This window comes from Pleurodeles waltl, chromosome 11, assembly GCF_031143425.1.
Source record: "Pleurodeles waltl isolate 20211129_DDA chromosome 11, aPleWal1.hap1.20221129, whole genome shotgun sequence".
NCBI lineage: Eukaryota > Metazoa > Chordata > Amphibia > Caudata > Salamandridae > Pleurodeles > Pleurodeles waltl.
The window spans coordinates 74,408,145-74,424,721 of record NC_090450.1 but is presented as its reverse complement, the minus strand read 5'-3'; the positions used below and the strand labels follow the sequence as shown (position 1 = coordinate 74,424,721).

At 42.5% G+C, this 16,577-nt stretch overlaps 1 long non-coding RNA gene across 2 annotated transcripts in view; it reads right to left on the bottom strand.

Annotated features, from left to right (window-relative positions):
• The window catches only part of LOC138265406 (uncharacterized), a 335,861-nt gene that overhangs the window by 55,030 nt on the left and 264,254 nt on the right, over positions 1-16,577 (bottom strand). For both annotated transcript variants that reach the window (XR_011199356.1, XR_011199357.1), the window contains exons 3-4: positions 12,764-12,858; positions 6,262-6,471 (exon numbers count right to left, since the gene is read on the bottom strand). This is a non-coding gene — a long non-coding RNA (uncharacterized lncRNA). The remainder of the gene's footprint in view (positions 1-6,261; positions 6,472-12,763; positions 12,859-16,577) is intronic.

Below are 16,577 nucleotides of genomic sequence, written 5' to 3'. Positions count from 1 at the left end.
AACAAATACAAAGAAAAAAGCCTCCTGACAAACCGTCTTTGTTGAGTGCTTTGCTCGGGCTGTTTTACTTTCACCTCAGATAATAAAAAAGACACTTTTGCATCAAACCGTTTTAGTGTTTGTAGATCCAGCAGATAATCAGCTGTACTCGGATCACATTCAAACACAACCTAATTTGAGCTTTTAACCATGTCCTTAAAAGGCCGTTTGTTTATTACCGTTAATAAAATAAACCTTCCGATATATTTTAGCTTCCTTATTTTCCTTTAGTCCACAATGACATTTGAGTCCACACGCCATTTATGAATCAAGATATACGCAGTCTGAAGACCCCCTACTCAATGTATGCTAAACTATCGTAAACGTTTATATTTAAATGATTTCGCGGATTACAGGAAACGTTAGGGTGATTGTGAACAGCAATGCACATGATGCGTTTGGCTTCGCTTAGTATTAAGTAATTGTAGCTATGGCGCTAGCGCTCCGTCTACTGGTCGAAGTTGAATAGTGCAGCTTTCAACGAATTGCATCGAATTCTAAACGAATGTTCAAAATTAAAATTCGAAGGTTTCCAAAGGGGTACAGTGTGTGTGTATATATATGTGTATTATATATGTGTAATATATATATATGTGTAATATATATATATTATATATATATATATATATATATATATATAGAGAGAGAGAGAGAGAGAGTATAAGAGTATATTGGAGTCCAATATACTATATCAGTATAGTCTAAATTTATAAAGTATAACCATATCGAGAATTTTGACGTATGTGGCAAATTTGGAGTTATTTGCTGCATTTAGTTTTATCTAAAACAATACACTACACTTCTCTCCGGTTCGGTTTCGTTGCCAGGCTTACATCGTATGTTTTTTGCGATTTGCGAAATACTTTGCAATATGGTGTATCGTCCTATATGTTTATTAAGTAGTGTCGACTGTTACGACTGGTTGTTTGGAGTTATGTTAGAATGTTGACCAAGAGTAACACTTATTTTACCGAGTATTGCTAGCGCGCGGACGAACGGCTGAAGAGCACGTTTTTTCCCCCAAAGTTTACTTAAATGTTATATCTTTTGTATTTTGGACTCGTAGGATGGTATAGCCGCTGAATTATTAACAGCCCATTGAAGGTATGATTATTTTTTCATAAGCTTTGCTCCCCCATAAATCAAACCGTGCAAATGGTCAATTTTATTTCGCTCAACGAAACGACCTATTTTTCGCATTTGCAAGTAACACATCTAAAATCACATTCGACTTTTCGCTACACGTACGGAAGAACTCATATTTTTTATCCGTCAGAGGAACTAGAGGTTCAAGTTGCGGTAATTAAGAGAGAGCTGGCCAAGCATTTTAGTAGTATAATGCTTGTTAAAAACGCTTCTTTTCTGCATCTGCATTTGAGTGTGTTCCCCTCCATTCTTAATCTTCTTATGGAAATGAAGGGGAACGGCGGGGAACCTGCAGAGTTGGAGAATGTTCTTGTTAACTGGAATTTCTCAGCGTTGCTAATTAGCAGAGTTTGACGACCACCAGTGCTGGGGGAAAGCTTCTGTGTAACCACTCGCAAACTCCAGCGAGGACGAGCGGCGCTTATTTTATTTTGTAATTAAAATCTGAATAGGGCCCTATTTGACAGTGAGAGGTTCTGGTCTTTTATCTCCTTGTGAAGTAATTAGTGCCTTGATGATTTGGGTTCCTGTAAAACGTTAACTGGACCAGGCAATCGGTCTCCTTTTATGACAATTGCGTTCATTCACGTGCTCACATAGTTTGGAAATGGTATTCTTATTCTGCGACTTTTAAGTTGCGCTATCTACGTCAAAGTATACAAGAATGAGGTTTTTTTTTTTTTTTTTAGGAGAGGCTCGGTTTATGTGTCAGGCAATTTTTTAAAAAGAAAACCCGCTCCACTTGTCAGCCACACCTAAGCATTACCAGGTACATATGAATCGGTCTCTCTGCCCCCACTCATTCAGCGAATCGTGGCAAGCCTTAACTCTGTCCAGGACAAACTGGAAATCTCAGAGGCCATTAGTTTGCAGTCGACAACACACATTGAAGCGTGAACACACAAAACGTGTGGAAACAGAAGCGAAAAAAACGGGATCTTCTCCGACTTTATTTGCGTAGATCAAAAGTGCATACATGCCAAATTGCAAAAGGATGTGCAGTGATTTCCGGATAACAGACCCCAGTCACAGCGAATAGAAGCGGATGTGCCCAAAGATGTAATGGTCATCCTTGGCAAATTATATCCAAATAGCAATGTCATGGCAGGAGGCGGTGGTTAGTAAAATAAATCCCACCCGCCGTCACTGTAGCGAGTGCAGGTAGGAAGGGTCATGCCACTCTCTTTGGAAAAAATATATATTATTCATTATTTAACTTGGGGAAATCTCTTTTTGGTCGTGCCCAGTAAGACAACGGTCTAGTTGCACTTCTCTTGAGTATTTTTACGTGTACACAAAACAGCCAGGGTGGTAACAAGTGGGCTAAATAAACTCAATTATTTTATAGATGGTGAAATAAAAGATCTCAGTCCCAAGGAGGTTTCTCTTATTTCCTCGTAATATCTTATTTCCTCTTAATGTGATGGAATAGTCCAGCCAGTCAGCTGATCTTCCGCAGTTTACAACATAAGGCCTTCATTCACAAACTACAGTAACACTAGGAGAACCGCATAAACCGGCCGAAGAACCGATCATACCGGCGACAGAAAACAAACCGGGAGTTTAAGTTGACCGTGATGCCGCAATATAAAGGCCTCTTTCAAACACATGGTCACTTTGTGTTTGCGTATCTTCTCAACCTCGCTATCAAGTTCTTCTAAATATCCGCGTTGCTCTGTTAGAAAATGAAACACAGACTCACTAATGTCGCCTTTAAACACTTTTAAAGGATTGACACCGACAACCATTCTGTGTAGGTTTCTTGGCTGATTAAGTGGTTGAGGTTAACGGGACAGTGTGAATCTCGCGTCCAGTTTGACAAATTTAACCCTGATGTACACATCAACATTTCTAAAAAAAAAAAATAGTTATTTAACTGCTAGGCACAATAAGGTTTATAATGGTTTGAGGGGGTTATTGCATTCATAAAAAAATATGGAACCCTACTATTTGTGCATGCATTGCGTGTGTGAAACTCTGAGTGCACCCCGGCGAGTCTGCAAAATAGTGAAATATAACGTTCCAGTATTAAGCATATTCGTCTGCGCCTGTACAACTGTCCTGGATGAGACAGACCGATTCAGACGCAGCCACGCAGATCTTATTTTAAATAGAGCAACTCCCCGCCACTGTCACTTGCACAAGGGCCTAATTGTTATTTATATATAATTCACCGCCATTATTAAAACTCTTACCGCAGAACGGTTCCATTGATAAAGGCAGCAGTGATTCGGTGCAAAGGCTTGTGAACGTATAGCACAGGGGACGTGTTGTGTCCTCAGAAACACGTCTCTCCTCCAGAAACCTCTTTCGGATATTATAGAAAGATTAAGGTTCGATGTGTTTTCTTTTTTTTTATATAAAAAAAAAGCTTACCTGGGCTAAGAACGCAGATATAAACAAATTGGTATGTCATTTGTACCGTGTGCTGTTTTATTATTCCAATATAGGGGTGATGTAGGGGAGACATTCCACAATATCCGTGACTTGTGCGAGATATAGCAGGTATGTTAACGCTGCCATATAGATCTGGTTCCCCAAAATGTAGTGTTATCGTGTAGTGATTTGGTGCGGTGACGCTCTGGGGGCAAGTTGTGAATAACGTGAGTTATTTATTGCAGAGCTGCTTCAAACCCTCTTCTCTAGGAGGTGGGACATATGTTCCTCACAGATGATGTCTGTGAGAGGGGGCACTACTGGAACTTTACTGGTTATCTTTACTTGATGGAGAGCATCAGCAGATTGGTACCACATTAGTGAAATGTTAGTTTTTAAAATGTATGTAATGATGAAAAAAGAAACGAGGCGCGGAAACGGCAAGGTACACATAAAAGGTATTTTTAAATGACAGTTTTTTATTTTCCCGTAATGGGTATTTTCAGTTTATTTTATCGACATGAGGATGTCTCTTGGGCATCTTTTTCTCTTGTTCATCACTTTGAAAACTTTTCTGGTGATTTCAGCTCTCTAGCCCCTCCCCTCCCGCCCTCCCACTACAAAGCTACCACTTACGCGGTGGGTTACTTCGCCTTCAAAAGTATCCAACTTTTTACTTCTGAAACGAGCCCATCCAAAGCATCTCGCAGCGGAGAGCATTCTGTTCAGATCGCAGGACTGGCACTGCGCAGCTCGGCTGCGTCCAGCAGGGGGCGCTGAAAACTACCATCCCAGCGCAGCCTCAGATCTGAGGCGGCCCAGCCACCAGCAGCAGGGCCAGCGTGTGCGCTTAGCAGGGTCGAGTACGGATCGTTAGGCTCCTCGGATAAAAGAGATTAAAGGCGAAAATCTTCCTTTTCCTATTAATTTCAACCGACTAGAAAAATGTACAGCTCATACCCTTTGATATCCCTGAAAAGGAATCTTAGATTAGAAAATTCTATAATTTTTCCACACAACAAGCCACTCTGATCAAGGAACAGTAATTGAATTAACAGCATATTTAAACTGTATGGCTTCGAGGACTTAAAGTAATATTGCACTAAAGGAAGGTATTGTGCTCTCAAGTTTAATCAGTTTATGCGCCCCCGTTCCAGAAGCTTAGTTTCATGTAATTCACTCAAGGTTAATATGGTCAGTGCGATCTCGGTACAGCCAAACGTACACAGACAAAAGTCACTCAAATTCGTCGCTGTCAAATTTGGGATGTGTCATTGCTGCGTAGTATCTGAATATGCATTGCTGATGAACCCAAAAATTAATTATCTATCTATCTATCTATCTATCTATCTATCTATCTATCTATCTATCTATCTATCTATCTATTTAAGGGATAGACGCTAGCTATACATAATTATTTTCCAGATTTCTGCATGAAGTAAAGCTATAAATACCATTCGCTCCAGATAAAAATACTCTTCACCTGTATTTAAATAGCACGCCTTTAATTGCAGCAGTTGCTGGGTGCACGAGGCTGAAATCAAATTAGCAGTCATTACCAGTCCTTTAACTCCGTGGTGCTTTTGATCAGCGCTAAATTAGCTTTCCAGCTAACAAAGGCTCTCTAGCTAGCAATGGGCAGTAAATAGGGCATCTCGACCTGCCCTCAACACCTTTCTGGTGTCAATCACAGCTCTGCCTGCAGCCCAATATTAACCTTTCCACGGGCCGTGCTTTCGACTAAACGAAACAATGCCACTAAAGAGTTCGGTCAGGTTGTATAAGATCCAGAGATGTCAAACTCACTCTTTTTCAAATGAGCTACACCTTAGAACAGTTCCCGGCTGCTGTAAATAGCATAGCTTGATCATTAAGGCCTAGGACAGTGAGAGTGGCCGATGAAGGGGCGGGGAAGGTGTGTTTAAGTGTAAAACGGTTCTGTTTGTGGACAGTGGGCCTCCGCACGGTATCCAATAACTAAATGCGCGCCTACAGGAATACGAGCTGTGCTACTAAAAGTCCACAAAGCTAAGAAACCCAGAGGAAAATACCTCCCATTCCTCGTGGTGCCACTAGGGGGCCGCCGTGAGCAGCCGAATCAGCCCCTCTGCAGCCACACAGCTCCCCCTGGCACCGGGCCATGTTCCATCACAGCTCCCGCACTGCTCCGCTCTTACACGGGCCCAGGTACCCCATATTTCACTCTCGCTGCCAGTCTCGCACAGCAGGGCTGTGCCTCTTAACTTCTCAATGCGTCTCTTTCCGAGAAGCGGGGACCTGACGAACCCTTCCTGCAGCAAATGCCCGTGCCTGTCGGACCCAATCCCCTGCTCACACCCACGGAATTCACCACAGAACAGCTCACTCGTCCCGCAAGCCACCAGGCAGGACGCTTTAAAGATCTGCCTTCCGTGAACACGTGTTGCTCCAGATTTTGGCGCAAAATTGGAAGCCAAAGGGAAGAAGTACACCGGCGCTTTGCACGCCCTTCAGTCATCTAGGCGCCATTTCCCCAGCTTCTAAACGCTGCAGATGTTATTACAGAGATGAGTCGAGGTTGATGAGAGGAGGCACATACATAGCCTTTAAGTCTGATATATGCCCGCTTAACTCAAAGAGTGGGTGACTCTGGGAGGGCACTCCTTGCGTTATGTGAGCTGAAACACAAGGGATGGCACGAAGTTTGTATCAGCTGCTTACCTGCCAGCGGATGAGACCTGCGTCCTGAAGGGCCTGGTTGGCAAGAGAACGGTCCAGGTGGCCACCCCTCGTGTGGTGCCAGGCCAGCGGCAGAGGTGTCATCTCCACCTCCAAGTACTCCAAGCAGGGCCCCTTCTCCGGCGACGGCCTGCTCCATCCGAGCGCCTCTGTGTCCTCCAGTCCACAGCGCCAGTATTTAAACCGCAGTCCCTGGAACAAGAAAACGCGTTTGTGGCTTAAAACCCAAATGGCTGTTTTCTTTTAAAAGGCGAAGAATGTGCTGCCGACAACAACAAAAAAATCAGTTATCCTAACACTGCTGCGTGCCCCCACCTCACATAATAAAGCGAAAGCTTTATATTTTTTTCACTGGGTATTCAAAGATAATTTGATGCCATTGTTTCTCCTACAGATGGTTCTTTTTAATACAATAACACTGCTCTTTGTGCACGGTACTCACAATACAAATCTAAAGCGTTCTCCTGAATAAGCATTTTGTTCTCTCTTGTATGGCACCGACAAAGGCTTCCGTGAGGTAATGGATTCTGTTTATTGAAGGCATAGAATGGGGGCTTGATAAAGATTTCTTTTATATATACATACACACACACAAAGACCTCGCAAGGTCGAGCTCATTCGTTAATATTTTATTAAAATATGCTTTCAGCGGATTCTGTTCGCTATGGCAGTTTTTACCTCGGTTCCACGCCAGCCACGGTTTATGCTTTGTGGTTTTATAGCTGCTTTTGTTGCAAAAGGATTGCAGAGGCTCTGCCTACAGGAGTGTCGAAAAAAGTGGGTGGTTAATATGGAAATATATTTTTTTAACACACAAAGTGATTAACACCGATTAGGTGGAAATAAGCACTATTTTCCGACGTGCGAATTTACTTCTTGTTCAAGGACAACGAGATGTCCCCCATACATCCATTCATTCAATCTCTTTCTCTGGGACTCCGCCACCGAGGTAGCCGGGGGAGTTTTGGTTGCTGCTGAGATCTGGTGTCATCATCTGACTTCCCCTTTCCTGTCCCAGCCTGAATGAGTTCTGTTGAGTTGAGCAGCACTAACAATACCGCTAAATCTACTCCAGGCGCTACACAATAACAGCAACCACTGCACCCAGTGCTGTATAATACCCCCTTTTCTATTCCCCAGTCCTTGCCTACCTGTCTAGCCAACTCCTGGTGATCAATAATCTATTATTTAGCTGTCTTCATGTCCAATGCCCCGGAATGACAAGGTACCACTCACCATTCTGAGTTATCTGAGGCTTCTAAATTAATGTCCCTTCGGGCAATTCTTGTCCTTGACAAGAGACAGTCTGAACAAGTATTTCAGGCACTTGAGGGATTTTTTTCCTCTCTTGTGTACTGCCGCTTCCGGTCTCTGGTGCACAAGTGTTTATGAGACAGTACATAGCAAGAGGCGTGTACCGGCGCTGGTACGGTGTGGGTGGGGGCGCTTGTACTAGCCCCCGGGGCGCAGGCAGACTGACAGTGGGGTGGTCTCTTGATAGTTTGTGTGGTTGGGGTGGGGGGTGGGGGTTGCAAGGTACAAGTGTACGTACTTGTACACGGTTTAATCTGATTACTGTACACTGGTTAATCACTTCAGCTTTAAAGATTTTTTGTTTGAGATATTTTATTGCAGTAACAGGGAAGATACCGGAGTTGTGAACCTGGTGCTCTTTTGTGAAAATCTTTTGCACCCTCTGGGAGCAATTGTTCTGGGGTTATTCTTCACCGGAAGCTCCACGTGGGGATTATTGGAAACTACAATGTACACGCCAATTATAGGCCATTGTGAAGGCAGGACCACAGAGACACTATTAGGTAGCTGAGCCGTCCTCTCAAGAGCCCGCCTCGTAGCGCACGGGCAAGGGATTTCCCTTCGATTTGCACAAATATGCTAACCGTGGGTGTCGGGCCGGGTGGTACCAGCTATCAGGATATGAGGCCCGTGTGCGCAGAAGCCGGGTGTTTCATGTCGCGAGGCCCTTCCTCTACGACTAATCTCCGAATTTACACACCCTGTTTCTCTCTAATTCACCAATTCTACGTTTGACCTCACGGGAGCCTCATCTTTAAGGCGCGCGGACCTTCTTACCCCATCAGACGTTGACAGGTGTGATATTAGTTGCATTGTACGGTATGTGTGGGAGAGGACAGTGGGCCCAAAGCGCACGTCACGAGCCTGCAGTGGGTTCTGTTGGCGTTCCCTGAAGTGTCCACCCCGTGCTGTTGGTTCTGCAGTTGTGTTTAGCCAAGTTAGGGGTCGCTGCTAGCCTTTTGGGTACATTCACGCCAACTCTTAATTCTTCATATAGCTCGTCATAGCTGTCCGTGTATCTAGATTATCGTATTAGATTAGATTGTGTGATTAGCTGGATGGGTTTTAGAATGGATGGGTGGAGAGGTGGGCCGCAATACAGCTAAAGGGAAATAGAGAAACAGGCGGGAGGACGGACAGGCAGATAGATAGACAAACAGAAAGACTCAAAGACAGATAGATAGATAGATAGATAGATAGATAGATAGATAGATAGATAGATAGATAGATAGATAGACAGACAGAGAGATAGATAGATAGATAGATAGATAGATAGATAGATAGATAGATAGATAGATAGATAGATAGATAGATAGATAGATAGATAGATAGATAGATAGATAGATAGACATACAGAGAGATAGATAGATAGATAGATAGATAGATAGATAGATAGATAGATAGATAGATAGATAGATAGATCGATAGATAGATAGATAGATAGATAGACAGACAGACAGACAGACAGACAGACAGATAGATAGATAGATAGATAGATAGATAGATAGATAGATAGATAGATAGATAGATAGATAGATAGATAGATAGATAGATAGATGTGCGGGTCGCAGTAAGATGGATGGGTGGATATGATGGGGCTGGATGATGGGTGGAGTAGTTAGAGATGCATGAATGAATGGATGCATGGATGCGTAGACTGTGGACTGATGGAAAGGATGGATGATGCCTGGGTGGATGGATGGATGAGTAAAGAGTGGTTGGAGGACGGATACATTCATTCGTTTTAGATAGCTAGATAGATTGATTTTTAAAATGAGGAAAACAGACACAGAGGAATAAATTAAGAGATGATGAAGAGGTGGGCTCTTTGAAATGTACCCGAGATATGCAGAGTATATAAAGGATTTGGTGAAAATAAAAATATGATGACAAACGTCCAGAATCCAGAGCTCGCGAAATATGACAAATGGCGCACTGTACCCCCTAATGATTTCAAGGCAGGACGCAGCATTCATATGAAATGTTTCATTTTACGAGCTTCCCTGAGTACAGCGCCATCCCATATTTAATCGCATTAAACTTGTCTCATTCATCCACCAGCCCAAATATACATAAAGAAACAACCCCGTGTGTTGTAGATGCCTCTGGGAAGCGTTAATCCGCCCGTGGAACACATCTCCCCACTCCCCGGCATTACTTTCGTGCTTACTCTGAAGTTTCCAGGACATTTGAAACGTTTGCATTTTAATAGTTACATCGACAGAAAGGAAGTAAACGCTTCACATTGTTTTCAATGGATTTCAGTCCTTTTAGTATATAACCAGAAGGTACTGGTCGTGCGTTAATAGCCTGTCACACGTCGTAAATGCGCGTTGCTTCTACCGTGAGCGTTACATCTCCCTTGGATTGTTCTCTGATGCTGACGTCATGAAATAGAGCCTCGACTCTTTCTCGCATGTGTCTCGGCGCTTTAACTCCGGCTTTGCAGCGTCGGACGTGCAAACATCTCACGGCTGAGTATGACCTCGAGCGAGCATCGTATTGAGGACTGTCTGGTAAGCAGCAGCGGGGGCTGCACCCGTGAAAAGTCTAGCGCTGTGCAGCCTCGGGCGAGAAGGGAAACCGCCAATTGAATATAATCATAATTAAATGGACTAATGCGGCTGGATTTGCAGTTTCCAGCCAATACCCATCTTGTACACAGGCGGCCAATGCTCAGCCCAGTCTGCGCGGAGTCTGCTGCACTGTGCAGTAATCCAGCCGACAGCTGCAAGACCGGCTTCACTTATTGTGCAAGAACGAGTCAGGTGGGTGTTCACCACGCGTGAAGTTTTGTGGTGAACTGTTATCATGGCTTTGGACGTCTCTGGGCTCCTTTATATCTGATAACAGCATTCACTTCATGCAGCTGCACTGAGGCGCGCGCACGCACTCACTCGCACCTCCACTCAAACTCACGCGCGCGCACACACACACACTCACACGTCCACTCAAACTCACGCGCGCACACACACACACTCAAACCTCCACTCAAACTCACGCGCGCACACACACACCTCCACTCAAACTCACCCGCCTGCACACACACTCACACCTCCACTCAAACTCACCCGCCTGCACACACACTCACACCTCCACTCAAACTCACGCGGGTGCACACACTTACACCTCCACTCAAACTCACGCGCGTTCAAACACACACTCACACCTCCACTCAAACTCATGCGCGCACACACACTCACATCTCCACTCAAACCTACGGGCGTGCATACACAAATCTGAACTCAAACTCGCGCGCGTGCACACACACACCCTTCCACTCAAACTCACGCGCGTGCACACACCCCCCGCACACACACTTTTTCTCTTCTTTCTCTCCCTCTATCCCTCTATCTCTCTCCCTTCCTCCCTCTCAGAGGCATAACGAAACTTGAGCCCCCACTGCACAGTACATGGAGAGCGGCCCCAATCCGGACGTAGGCAGGACCTCCGAGGTCAGAGTGCTGTGCTGAGGGCCTCCGCCGCAGCTCAGCCCGACCCGCACTGCAGGCGCTGCGGGGCCCTTTGTTACGCCACTGCTCCTTCTCTCTCCCCTTCTACAAACAACACCCCGTTACAAACAGACAAGCTCAGTAGTAATAACTGTACTGTATAAAATACAATGGCCACAGCTCTCCTATAGGATGACCATGGCTGATACAGGAGTTTAGTTCCAATCCCGGCTGTACAGATAATCGTGTGGTGTGATTGTGGGCAACTGCCAGACCACCACTACCAACTCCAGGAGCGCTCTGATGTTGGTAAACTCACGTTTTACCACCTTTGTAAAATGAAATATGTGCAAATATAAAGGCATATAAAAGAGCTTTGTGATTTTAGCGTGTTATTTTGTTTGTCAAATGCAACCTACTTTATAGTATTGCACATTTCAAATTCATGCCTTAGCTCACTTTTGCATGCTATGTTTAAAGTCATACTTAATTCAGAATAAAGAAACATGCTTTTTTCAGCGACCGTAATTGCAGAAGCCAAAGTTCCATATCTGTCCAATTCACGCCTGTGCACCTTGCTCTACAGGGAAAGCGTAGGGGCCCGGACACTCAGAAACCCGCATGATTATCTGGCATATGAGCGCTTTCTGCCCTCATACAGCACAATTATCTGACTTGCTCCCAGATTCAAGCCACGCCAGCCCTGCTTGAAGTAAACAGCGCATGTGGCTTTTTGAGTAAGTCGGAAGTTTCATTCTCGAGTTATTTGCCAACAAAGATTCCTCAGTCGGTTAATGCACCGACCACATAGATCTTTGTGCTTTCAGAAGACCAACGATTAGAAAACAAGAGTGGGCAGCTTGGCATTTCTTTATTCCTAGGATGGCAGACTGATTGCCAGTACGTGGCTTAACACCACTTGTTGTTAGTACAACTTTCTGGAGCCTACCTAGACGACAAAGCTCTTTATAAGTAAGCCACAGTTACTACTGATCTTACACGCTGGTCTGTTTATATTTTATACCGCAGAAGGAACACCATTGAAACCGTTTCTAGGCATGCACGGTTACCAATATTATCTATCTATCTATCTATCTATCTATCTATCTATCTATCTATCTATCTATCTATCTATCTATCTATCTATCTATCTATCTATCTATCTACCTATCTATCTACATTATTATATAAAATCACATCTGAACAATGTGCAAAATAAAACAAAATAGTTGTATAAAGCCAAGTTAAATAAATAAGACTAAATTCTAGCTCAAACTGTTAGAAAGTAGTTCAATGTGACCAAATCTACGACTCTGTTTACGAAAATTGGTCTAGACTTGATGCAGTTTTGCACTTTTACTATCCATTGCCCTTGCGTAGTTTACCCTCCAAGGTCACGGTGCTTTCTTGTGAGTGGCAACATTTTTTCACATGTTAGTTGGTAGCACTTTAAAACTAGATGGATTATGGATCAATGGATGTTCGCAATATTTTTTGATGAAAACAAAAATCCTCAATTTAAGGGAAAACCTATATGCAGAAAACCTTGAAAGCTAAGGGTGGTTCTCACAGTATTTGAGAACAGTACTAGAAGTAGAAGATAAACACTTTCCCCCCCCACATGAATATATGATTAAAGATACATGACAGGATCATTCAATTGAAAATGGTCCATCAGAAGATGAGACCTTGATAATTTTGAATAGAACATTGTTTACCTCAGTTTTACATCCGTCCAAAACATGAAAGATTGCAATATCACGTTTTCTTAAAGTACCCGAACAATTGCAGGAACATTTTCTAATTTCTACAGCTGAAAAGATAAAATAATGCAATTGTGGATGATAAAGTGAAAATGTCGACTACTAATGTTTCTAATGCCTAAAATAACGAAATAATGTAATTCATAAGACAATTATTGTATTTATTTACTTTCAACATTCGTGGATGTTTTGAAAGCTTGATGGAAATATGTAAGACCTCTGTCCTTGAAAAAAATCTATCACCAAGAACTGTTTGTGGACCCTGATGTCAGTTGCGCTGTTCCCATTATAGCCATCTCTCATCATTCTTCCCGAATCATGAGCGCAGGTTGCTTTTTTCCTCACATTCCTTGTCCAAACTCCTCTTTGCATGTCTTTGGCCCCTCAAAAACCAAATATACGTTTGGTGAAAGCTGATAGGTTAATAAAAAAAAGTAGTGCTCTGGGTAAGTGAATGAATCTAGCTGTGTTGATTTCCTGCATATAATCACTGCCACTGCAAAGGCCATCTTGCAACTCAACTGTCCTCCATGTCAGCCAATCAAGAGCTAGGTTAGTCACCAATGTTGCTAAGCTATGTTGATATTACTAGCTACAGTCCCTTTTATTGGCCGAGTCATTTCTCCTCCCTTTCCGATGATTCCTCACAATTTTACTGTATCGGGGAAATCAGACATAGGTAGAAAATCTGTACAAAACTTCAAAATCGTCCAAATCATTAGAAAATCTCCTAAACATCTACATATAGATTTTATGAAATGACCCAATTACATTCCAAACTAAGAAATCCTTGCATTGCATATGGACTGTCACTAGCTGTATCTTTTTAGCCCCAAAATAAACCGGATGACAACCAGCAGGGTTGACAGACTCCTTCCCTGTCTCAACAGACATGCCAACATCTAGGCACTTCAGGACAGGTATCTAGCTCTTCCAGCAAGGATTTAGACTCAGCTAATGTCCCTTCACCCCCAGGAGACTAGCTGTCAAGCGGACGCCACCTCTGGTTGCACAGCGGTTTTGGAGTACACTGCAGAGACTCCATTCCTTGGCTGTAGAGGACTTGGAACTGGAACAAGAAGTGTGGGTCATACTTTTATAAAGCAGAAGCAGACAGGATATGCATGTCGTCTGTCTGCACTTTCATAACTGGTGCTTCTACTTTCAAGTGTCCTTTCTAGGCTGGTCTTCAGATACCTTTCTATAAAGTGATACTTCTCACTGGAGGGCTGTCTCTAGGGTGGGGCATCCACAACAGAGGCACAAAGAGGAGTGAAGTTTCTGCACTTGGCTGTCACTATCCAACTGAAAGTGTATCCACGGAGAGAGAAGGCTGGGCCTCACCTGAAGGGTTCCCTCCACACTGAACAACGGAGTCTGTAATTCCACCCTTTACCTCTACCACCCACCAAATGGCAGTTCAGGAAGACTAATCAGCAGTTCACTGCTCAGCAAAAGTCCTAATTGAATTTTCAAAGAAGCATTGTCTCCTCTTCCCTTATGTCAGTGTCTAGACCTCCTACCGTTAACTTCTGGAACATCAGCGCTACATCAGCAATCACATCTTTTGTCTAGGAAAACAAGTTCACATCCATCTTGTGCACATGCCAGGCCACACATATCCAAATCAGATCTCCCAGGCCTCCATTAGCCTGGCTCACTCACACACATCACATGTATCTAGCAGGCTACAAACACCAGTTTACATAACATATACATGGAATATTCTCAGAAGGCAGTTGGCATGCCCACAGAAGCAGAACTTTATATGACTGGGCTAGTAGGCTTCAACTCTAGTGACAGAGATATAAAATGTCTAGTAACAACTATGGATTCACAGAACACGGCACTCTGCTCGCCCACTCTTTGTGGTAACCCCAAAGGAATGTAGTTCACTGTCTATTAATGAGCCTACGCTAGGTGCACCCCTGTAGGAGTGTACGCTAGATGCACCCCACTTCAGGATAGGAAAATGGATGATTTTATTAATGTCAAGGGTCCGGCCCAGGCTTTTACATATATGCTAGATTAACATGAAACGAAAACGGAATTCAAAAACAAGGATATGAGTCTGGGAATCATGACTGTACACAATACAGGACATATACTCGTCACAAACACGGGATGACTAAAACTCTTATAATTAGTGCATTCTATAATACTACAGTTCCCTGTGGAAAAACACATTAATTGAATTGAATTTCACTTTGAGAAGCCATGTTAGTCACACATTCTTTCACTCTATTTTATCATGTAAACTAACAACCAAAGAGGAGCTCACTATCAAAAACTGATATTTAAGAATAATTGTTGTTGTAAGACTATTGTATTAGATGAGGGTAGTGGGTGAGAACCCACCTCAAATAATTATCACAACCCTCGTCAGAGAGAATTACAAAAACCACAAAATAAATCTGTGCTGAGTCTCCTACTATCTATGACTCAATTTTAGCTTTGTATATGGGAAATAATGGATCTTGAGAATATCCACCAAAATGAAATTATAATGCTTACCGCTGCAGCAAATAATTTAACCATTAACATGGATTTACCACGTGTCTTCCAATTTAATTTGCTGATAAATTTATACCTAGATACTTATGGTTCTTAATTTATTTGCGTCACTGATAATTTAGGTAGCAAGTAGAATGAGATGTTGAATTCCAGAAAAAACATTGTTTTTGCTTGGTTCAGATTTACATTTACAACTGATTAATTATATGCAAATCTGAAAATATTCAGTGGCCGCTGCACACCTGGCTGTCCCGGGTCAATTAATAATAGAATATGTGAATACAACAGCAGGTTCAAAGAAGAGCACATAAACAAAGGAAAAATCGAAGCACTGTATAATGTATTACTTATGACACCAAAGAATAAATAAAACAATATTGGAAGAAAAAAAACTGTTTTGTTTGAGGACAATAGATGTGTTATAATTCTTGTTAAATGTTCCAAAAGGTAAAGGCATTTACTTTTACTCGTAATTAGGATTCATTTTACTGATTTCTTATGAAGGTAAATCTGTAGGTGATATTCCCTATCACACCACATTCAACAATTGCAAATTTTCATTTTAAAGTGAAAAGATGGTGCAAAGATATCACAACACCCATATGCATTCGCTCTTTTATATACCACAGCCTTAAAGACTACAGTTTGGTTCAGTCAATGTGCTATCAAATGTTAATGCTCTAAAACAAAAATATTTAGATGATCTGGATGTGCTTATCTGTTTCTGTCTGCTCAATGAGATGATATAGTAGTTGGTAGCAAATACCTTTTCTTCCAATCAAGACAACATTTTTACTACTCGAAGTTCCAGAACACCAACACCTTTTAGTCTATGAGAGCACTGTCTTCCCTTTGAAGAAAAATAAAGGGTCTCTGTATTTATATACAATTCACAGGAGAAGATAACAGAAGACAGGCAGATAATGCATTGCTACAGGTAACAGCCAAACAGAGCTTCTGTCATAAATGAGGTAAACTCCCTAATTAACATAGGTTTTTCTCAATAACTTTCAGGCATTTTACTACATCTTAAGGATGCTCCAAATCTAGCTGGACACTGAACAATTTTCCATGCATGTGTTAGGAATTATGTCACATCTATGTTTGCTTGGCAACTCACACATCCATTTTCTTTTGAACACAGTACTTCTTATGCTTTTTACATAGGATAACCTTCAACAATGTTTCACAATTTTCTAGACTGGAGATTCCTTGGCCTCTTTTTCCTTTAATATATGATTTGGCTTAAAGAGGC